The 8,529-nt window shown below is 42.3% G+C and overlaps 1 non-coding gene across 1 annotated transcript; it reads right to left on the bottom strand.

The window, feature by feature from the left end:
* Positions 1 to 8,403: 8,403 nt before the first annotated feature.
* Positions 8,404 to 8,529, bottom strand: LOC112208838 (U6atac minor spliceosomal RNA). Its single transcript, XR_002943392.2, has one exon. It is a non-coding gene; the product is annotated as a U6atac minor spliceosomal RNA (small nuclear RNA).

Here is an 8,529-nt window from a genome sequence, read left to right on the forward strand (position 1 = left end):
AAATTAGCTTAAATGGAGATGTACTGGCTCATGTAATGAAAAGTGTGGGATTCAGACACAGTGTTTCCAGAGCTTCACTCAGGAAGATTCGGCCTTCATAGTGGCAATACGCCAGCTAGAAAAGAGGTATGTGCCGAGTAAAGCCCTTCTCTTTATGGCATTTGGCTCCCTCCCCATCTCCTTGCCAATTAAACCCATTCAACTACCTTAATGTGTGCAGAGCCAGCTCATTCAGCCTCCCTGTCTCTTCATTGTTAGATATGATTAGTCAACCAAGGGACTCCACACATTTGAGGAAAAACTATTCATGAAAGATAAAGATAAATAAACATAAAAAATATGTCCCCAGAAGTAATAGAGATGGTCTTGGAAACAGAAAAAAAATTACAAAAATTAGCCAGGCTTGGTGGCGGGCACCTGCAATCCCAGCTACTCTGGAGGCTGAGGCAGGAGAATCGCTTGAAACCGGAAGGAGGAGGTTGCACTAGTCGAGATCATGCCACTGCACTCCAGCCTGGGCGAAAGAGTGAAACTCTGTCTCAAAAAAAAGAAAAAAGAAAAAGAAAAAAAAACCCCATACTTTCAAACACAGAACCACTGGTCCACAGAACCACTGGTCACGGTGGCTTACATCTATAATCCAAGCACTTTGGGAGGCCTAAGCAGGTGAAACACTTGAGGTCAGGAGTTCAACACTAGCCTGGGCAACATGACGAAACCCTGTCTCTACAAAAAATACAAAAATTCACTGGGCATGGTGGCGTGTGCCTGTAGTTCCAGCTACTCAGAAGCCTGAGGTGAGAGGAGAGCTTGAGCCCAGGAAGTCGAGGCTGCAGTGGGCTAAGATTGTGCCACTGCACTCCAGCCTGGGCAACAGAGCAAGACCCTGTCTCAAAACAAAAACGAACAAACAAAAACAACAACAACAAAATGCAGTACCATTTACAACCACTCCAAGGAAAATAAGGTACTTGGATATTCATTTGATATGGTTTGAATGTTTGTGTCCCTCCAAAATTCATATTGAAAATCTCCAATGCAATAGTAGTAAGAGGCAGGGCCTTTAAGAGGTGATTGGGTCATGACCAATCCCATCCATGAGGGATTAGCCTTATAGAAGGGTTTGAGGGAGTCTGTTTGTCCTCTTTGCCCTTCTACATTTCCACCATGTGAGGATGTAGCAAAGAGGTGTCATTGATGAAGCAGAGAGCAAGCTATCACCAGACACCAAACCTGCTGGTGCCTTGATCTTGGACTTCCCAACCTCCAGAACTGTGAGAAATCAATTTCTATTTATTTTTATGTATGTATGTATGTATGTATGTATGTATGTATGTATGTATGTATTGAGACGTAGTCTTGCTCTGTCATCCAGGCTGGAGTTCAGCGGTACAATCTCGGCTGACAGCAACCTCTGCCTCCCAGGCTTAGGTGATTCTCCGGCCTCAGCCTCCCGAGTAGCTGGAATTACAGGCATGCACCACCATACCCAGCTAATTTTGTATTTTTAGTAGGGACAGGGTTTTGTCATGTTGGCCAGGCTGGTCTCAAACTCCTGACCTCAGGTGATCCACCCGCCTCAGCCTCCCAAAGTGTTGGGATTACAGGCATGAGCCACCGTGCCCAGCCTTAAATTTCTATTATTTACAAATTACCCAGTCTACGGTATTTTGTTACAGCAGCCTTAATAGACCAAGATAAAATTTTATTTTATTTCTTATTTTTATTTTTTGGAGACAGAGTCTTGTTCTATCCCCCAGGCTGAAGTGCAGTGGCACGATCTCGGCTCGCTGCAACCTCTGCCTCCCGGGTTCAAGCGATTCTCATGCCTCATCCTCCTGGGTAGCTGGGACTACAAGCATACACCACCACACCCAGCTAATCTTTATACATATATATATATATATATATATATATATATATTTTTTTTTTTTTTTTAGACTGAGTTTCACTCTTGTTGCCCAGGCTGGAGTGCAATGGCGTGATCTTGGCTCACTGCAACCTTTGCCTCCTGGGTTCAAGCCATTCTCCTACCTCAGCCTCCCAGGGAGCTGGAATTGCAGGCATGTGCCACCACGCCCTGCTAATTTTGTATTTTTAGTAGAGATGGGGTTTCTTCATGTGGGTCAGGCTGGTCTTGAACTCCCGACCTCAGGTGATCCGCCTGCCTCAGCCTCCCAAAATGCTGGGATTACAGGCGTGAGCCACTGTGCCTGGCCCTAATTTTTGTATTTTTAGTACAGACAGGATTTTGCCATGTTGTCCAGGCTGGTCATGAACTCCTGACCTCAGGTGATCCACCTGCCTTGGCCTCCCAAAGTGCTGGGATTACAGGCGTGAGCCACTCCTCCTGACCTAAGATAATATTTTTTAAAATAATTTATTGGCTGGGCACAGTGGCTCACGCCTGTAATCCCAGCACTTTAGGAGGCCGAGGTGGTCGGATCATGAGGTCAGGAGATCGAGACCAGCCTGGCCAACATGGTGAAACCCCATCTCTACTAAAAATTCAAACAAAATTAGCTGGGTGTGGTGGTATGTGCCTGTAATCCCAGCTACTCAGGAGGCTGAGGCAGGAGAATCGCTTGAATCAGGGAGTTGGAGGTTGCAGTGAGCCGAGATCACGCCACAGCACTCCAGCTTGGCGACAGAGCAAGACTCCATCTCAATAAATAAATAAGTAAGTAAATAAATAAATAAATAAATAAAATAATTTACCAAGGTGAAATTCACATAACTTAAAATTAACCATTTTATTTATTTATTTATTTATTGTTTTGAGACAGAGGTCTTACTCTGTCGCCCAGGCTAGAGTGCGGTGGCACAGTCCTGGTTCACTGTAGCCTCTGCCTCCTGGGTTCAAGTGATTCTCATGCCTCAGCCTCTAGAGTAGCTGGGATCACAGGTGCACATCACCATGCCTGGCTGGTTTTTGTAATTTTAGTAGAGATGGGGTTTCACCATGTTGACTGGGCTGGTCTCGAACTTCTGACCTCAGGTGATCCACCCACCTCAGCCTCCCAAATTGCTGGGATTACAGGTGTGAGCCACCGTGCTGGCCTAACCATTTTATTTTATTTTATTTTTATTATTTTTTAAGATGGAGTCTTGCTCTGTTGCCCAGGCTGGAGTGCATTGGCTTGATGTCAGCTCACTGCAACCTCCACCTCCTGGGTTCAAGCGATTCTCCTGCCTCAGCCTCCTAAGTAACTGAGACTACAGGGAGTCCAATATTTGTATTTTTAGTAGAGACAGGGTTTCACTGTGTTGGCGGGGCTGGTCTTGAACTCCTGACCTCAGGTAATCCACCCCTTCGGCCTCCCAAATTGCTGGGATTATAGGCATGAGCCACCACACGTGGCCCAGCCGAACCATTTTATTTTATTTATTTATTTATTTATTTATTTATTTATTTATTTATTTATTTATTTTTGAGACAAAGTCTTGCTCTGTTACCCAGGCTGGAGTGCAGTGGCATGATGTCAGCTCACTGCAACCTCTGCCTCTTGGGTTCAAGCAATTCCCCTGCCTCAGCCTCCCAAGTAGCTGGGATTATAGTCATGCGCCACCACACCCAGCTAAGTTTTTGTATTTTTAGTAGAGATGGGGTTTTGCCATATTGGCTAGGCCGGTCTGGAACTCCTGACCTCAAGTGATCTGCCCACCTTGGCCTCCCAAAGTGCTGGGATTACAGGCATGAGCCACCGCACCCGGCCCTAACCATTTTAAAATAAACAATTCAGTGGTATTCAATACATTCACCGTGTTAGGCAACCACTACCTCTACCTAGCTCTAAAGCATTTCCATCACTCTACGATAAACCCCTTAAGCTGTTCCTTCCATTCCCTCTCCCCTCCGCCATTGACAACCATAAATCTGCATTCTGTCTCTATGATTTTTTTTTTTTTTTTTTTTTTTTTGAGACAGGATCTCACTCTGTCACCCAGGCTGAAGTGCAGTGGCGCGATCTCGGCTCACTGCAACCTGTCTCCCAGGTTCAACCAATTCTCCTGCCTCAGCCTCCCAAGTAGCTGGGACTACAGGTGCCTGCCATCATGCCTGGCTAATTTTTGTATTTTTAGTAGACATGGGGTTTCACCATTTTGGCCAGGCTGGTCTCGAACTCCTGATCCCAGGCGATCAGCCCGCCGTGGCCTCCCAAAGTGCTGGGATTACAGGCATGAGCCACCAAGCCCGGCCCTGACTCTATGAATTTATCTATTCTAGATATTTCAAGTATACAGAGTCATATAATATGTGACCTTTTTTGTCTGGATTCTTTCACAATGTAGCATAATGCTCTGGAGTTTCAGCCATGTTGCAGCATGCATCAGTACTTCATTTCTTTTTATAGCTGAATAATATTCCATGGTATTTATATATCAAAATTTGTTTATCTATTAACCTGTGGAGGGACATTTAGGCTGTTTCCACCTTTTGGCTATTGTGAATGGTGCTACTATAAACACATGTGTACACATGCCTGTTTAAGTATATGTTTTCAGTTCTTTGGAGTATATACCTAGGAGTGGAATTGTAGAATCACGTGGTAATTTAACTTTTTGGAAAAATATCAAGCTGTACCCAAAGCAGTTGCACCATTTTGCATTTCCACCAGCAAAATGTGAGGGTTCCAGTTTCTCCATATCCTTGCCAATACTTATTTTTCTTTTTAAAAAATAGCTATCCTAGTACATGGGAAGTGACATTCATTGTGGTTTTAATTTGCATTTCCCTAATGAGTAGTGATGTTGAGCATCTTTTCATGTGTTTATTAGTCATTTGGATATCTTTGGAGAAATGGCTATTCAAGCCCTTTGTCCATTTTTAACTGGGTTGTTCAGTTTTGTTGTTGAGTTGTAGGAGTTCATTATGTATTCTGGATATTAATCACTTACCTGATACATGATTTGCAAATATTTTCTCCCATTCTGTGGGATGCCTTTTCATTCTCCTCATAGTGTCCTTTGATACACAAAAGTTTTTCATTTTGATGAAGTCCAATTCACCTGTTTTTTTCTTGACCAAAAAGTAGAAACAACTGAAATGTCCACCAGCTCATGAACAGATAAACAAAATGTGTATATAATGGGATATATTCAGCCATAAAACGAATGAAGTACAAACACATACAACATGGATGAACCTTGGAAACTTTATGCTAAGTGAATACAGTCAGATACAAAAAGGGAACTATTGTATAATTCTATGCATGTGAGGTACACAGAATAGTCATTTTCATAAGGACAGGAAATGGAATAGTGGTTAGCAGGGGCTGAACAGAGGAGAAGATTGGCAGTTATTATTTAATGGACATAGAGTGGTTTTTTTTTATTATTAAGTTATGGAACTAGATAGTGATAATCATGAATGTACTTAATACCACTGAATTGTACACTTTAAAATTGTTAAAATGGGGCTGGGAACAGTGGCTCATGCCTGTAATCTAATCCTAGCACTTTGGGAGGACAAGGAGGGAGGATGGCATGAGCCTTGGAGTTCGAAGTTACAGTGAACTCTGATTGTAATCACCCAATGGGTTCACCTTGCCCGCTGCCTAGACAGAGCCGATTTATCAAGACAGGATAACTGCAATGGAGAAAGAGTAATTCACACAGAGCTGGCTGTGCGAGAAACCGGAGTTTTATTATTACTCAAATCAGTCTCCCCAAGCATTCAGGGATCAGGGTTTTTAAAGATAATTTGGCAGGTAGGAGTTTGGGAAGTGGGGAGTGCTGATTGGTCAGGTTAGAGATGGAATCATAGGGGGTTGAAGTGAGTTTTTCTTGCTGTCTTCTGTTCTTGGGTGTGATGGCAGAACTGGTTGAGCCAGATTCCTGGTCTGAGTGGTGTCAGCTGATCCATTGAGTGTAGGGTCTGCAAATATCTCAAGCACTGATCTTAGGTTTTACAATAGTGATGTTATCCCCAGAAGAAATTAGGGGAAGTTCAGACTCTAGGCGCCAGAGGTGGCATGATCCCTAAACTGTAATTTCTAATCTTGTAGCTAATTTGTTAGTTCGCAAAGGCAGACTGGTCCCCAGGCAAGAAGGGGGTCTTTTCAGGAAAGGGCTGTTATTAATTTTGTTTCAGGGTCAAACCATGAACTGAATTCCTTCCCAAGGTTAGTTTGGCCTACTCGCAGGAATGAACAAAGACAGCTTAAATAAGGTTAGAAGCAAGGTGGAGTTATTTAGGTCTGATTTCTTTCATTGTCATAATTTCCTCAGTTACAATTTTGCAAAGGCGGTTTCATGATCATGCAACTGCACTCCAGCCTGGGCAACAGAGCAAGACCTTGCCTCTAAAAAAAGTAAATAAAATGGTTAAAATGGAAATTTTTATATTATGTGTATTTTACCACGATAAAAAAAAATGAAAGAAAACTGGTCTAGCTTTATTAATATGAGACAAAACAATTTAGGACAAAAAAATTAGAGAGGACCACTTAATTATGATAAAAGCTTCAAGTCATCAGGAATAATTAACATTGGTACAAAATATGTATGTACCAAATATTATTGCCTTGACATGTATAAAGCAAAAGCTGTCAGAATCATGAAGAGAAACTCACAATGCTTGCGGGAGATTTGAACAAAATTATCTCAGTAACTGACAGAACAAGCAGTCAAAAATTTTCTTTCGGCCGGGCGCGGTGGCTCACGCCTGTAATCCCAGCACTTTGGGAGGCCGAGGCGGGCAGATCACGAAGTCAGGAGTTTGAGACCAGCCTGGCCAACACAGTGAAACCCTGTCTCCACTAAAAAATACAAAAAATTAGCTGGTCATGGTGGCGGGCACCTGTAATCCCAGCTACTCGGGAGGCTGAGGCAAGAGAATTGCTTGAACCCGGGAGGCAAAGGTTGCAAGGAGCCTAGATCACGCCATTACGCTACAGCCCGGGCGACAGTGCGAGACTCTGTCTCAAAAAAAAAAAAAAAATTTCTTTCACATCAGGATGAGAAAACTCATACAAAGATCTTCCTAGCAGCATTATTCATGACAGCCTCAAACTGGAACCAACCTATTAATAAATATCTATCACTAGTAGAAGAGATATACACATTGTATTAGACTAATCCAATGTAATACTGAACAGCAATGGAAATGAATGAACTGTAGGTACATCCAACAACATGGATGAATTTCAAAACATAATGCTAAGCAAATAAAGCCAGACTCAAAATAATATATGCTGTATTATTCCATTTACGTGAAGCTCAAAAATAAGCAAACTAAATTATATGTGTAGAGAAGCATATTTATTTGATAACATTATTTTTATAAAGCAAGAAAGTTATTTCCATAAAATTCAGAATTGTGGATTTTTTTTTTTTTTTTTTTGAGACAGAGTCTCATTCTGTCGCCAGGCTGGAGTGCAGTGGCATGATCTCAGCTCACTGCAATCTCCGCCTCCAGGTTCGAGTGATTACCCTGCCTCAGCCTCCCTAGTAGCTGGGATTACAGGTGTGCACCACCACGCCCAGCTAATTTTTTGTATTTTAGTAGAGACAGGGTTTCACCATGTTGGCCAGGATGGTCTCGATCTCCTGACCTCATGATCCGCCCACCTCGGCCTCCCAAAGTGCTGGGATTACAGGCATGAGCCACTGTGCCTGGCCTCTTTTTTTTTGAGACAGAGTCTCGTAATTGTGGATATTTCTAACAGGAAAGAGGAACATTGGAATTGGAAAGAGACCAGTGGGCCAAAGGTGGAAAATGTTGATGTAGACTTCTAAGATTTTGACAAAATTTTGTTTTATGGCCTGGATGGTGGTTATATAAATATTTACTGTATAACAATTCATTAAGATACACATTTGTGTTTTTTGTATATATGTGTTCTATTTCACAATCTTAAATGTTCCTTAATTAATTAATGGAGCACACCTTCAGAGTTGGGTGGGAAAATAATTCTGCCTAGAAATCCAAACTTAGACAAGCTAGCTATCAAGACTGAGGACAAACTAAAGCCATTCTTACACCTGTAAGGATTCAGGGTTTATCTACTATTTACGCTATCTGAAGGAGATAATTGAATATGTTGGCCAGGAAACCAAGTGTGAGGAGTATGTAGAAAACAGAAGATGATAGTACTAACCCTGTTAATCTAATAAAAAGAAACCCCAGGATGACTGCTTGCAGTGGGGTTTGAAAGAAATCTATTCAAATTAAAACAGGAGGTCCATGTGCTCCAAAAAGATATTCTTTTTTAAAAAATATATATATTTTTTATTATACTTTAAGTTCTAGGGTACATGCACACAACATGCAGGTTTGTTACATATGCATACATGTGCCATGTTGGTGTGCTGCACCCATTAACTCCTCATTTACATTAGGTATGTCTCCTAATGCTATCCCTCCCCGCTCCCCTACCCCACAACAGGCCCCGGTGTGTGAAAAAACGATGGTTAGATGCCACGAACTAGGTGGCAATGCCTTAACCGTATGTGTGTTGTCAGGCCTGAGGGCTTCTTCCTTCCTTGTCAAGGGGAGTACTAACCTTCTCCCCTTTCATACAACAC

The sequence above is a fragment of the Pan troglodytes genome, chromosome 2, assembly GCF_028858775.2.
Source record: "Pan troglodytes isolate AG18354 chromosome 2, NHGRI_mPanTro3-v2.0_pri, whole genome shotgun sequence".
In the NCBI taxonomy this organism is placed as follows: Eukaryota; Metazoa; Chordata; class Mammalia; order Primates; family Hominidae; genus Pan; species Pan troglodytes.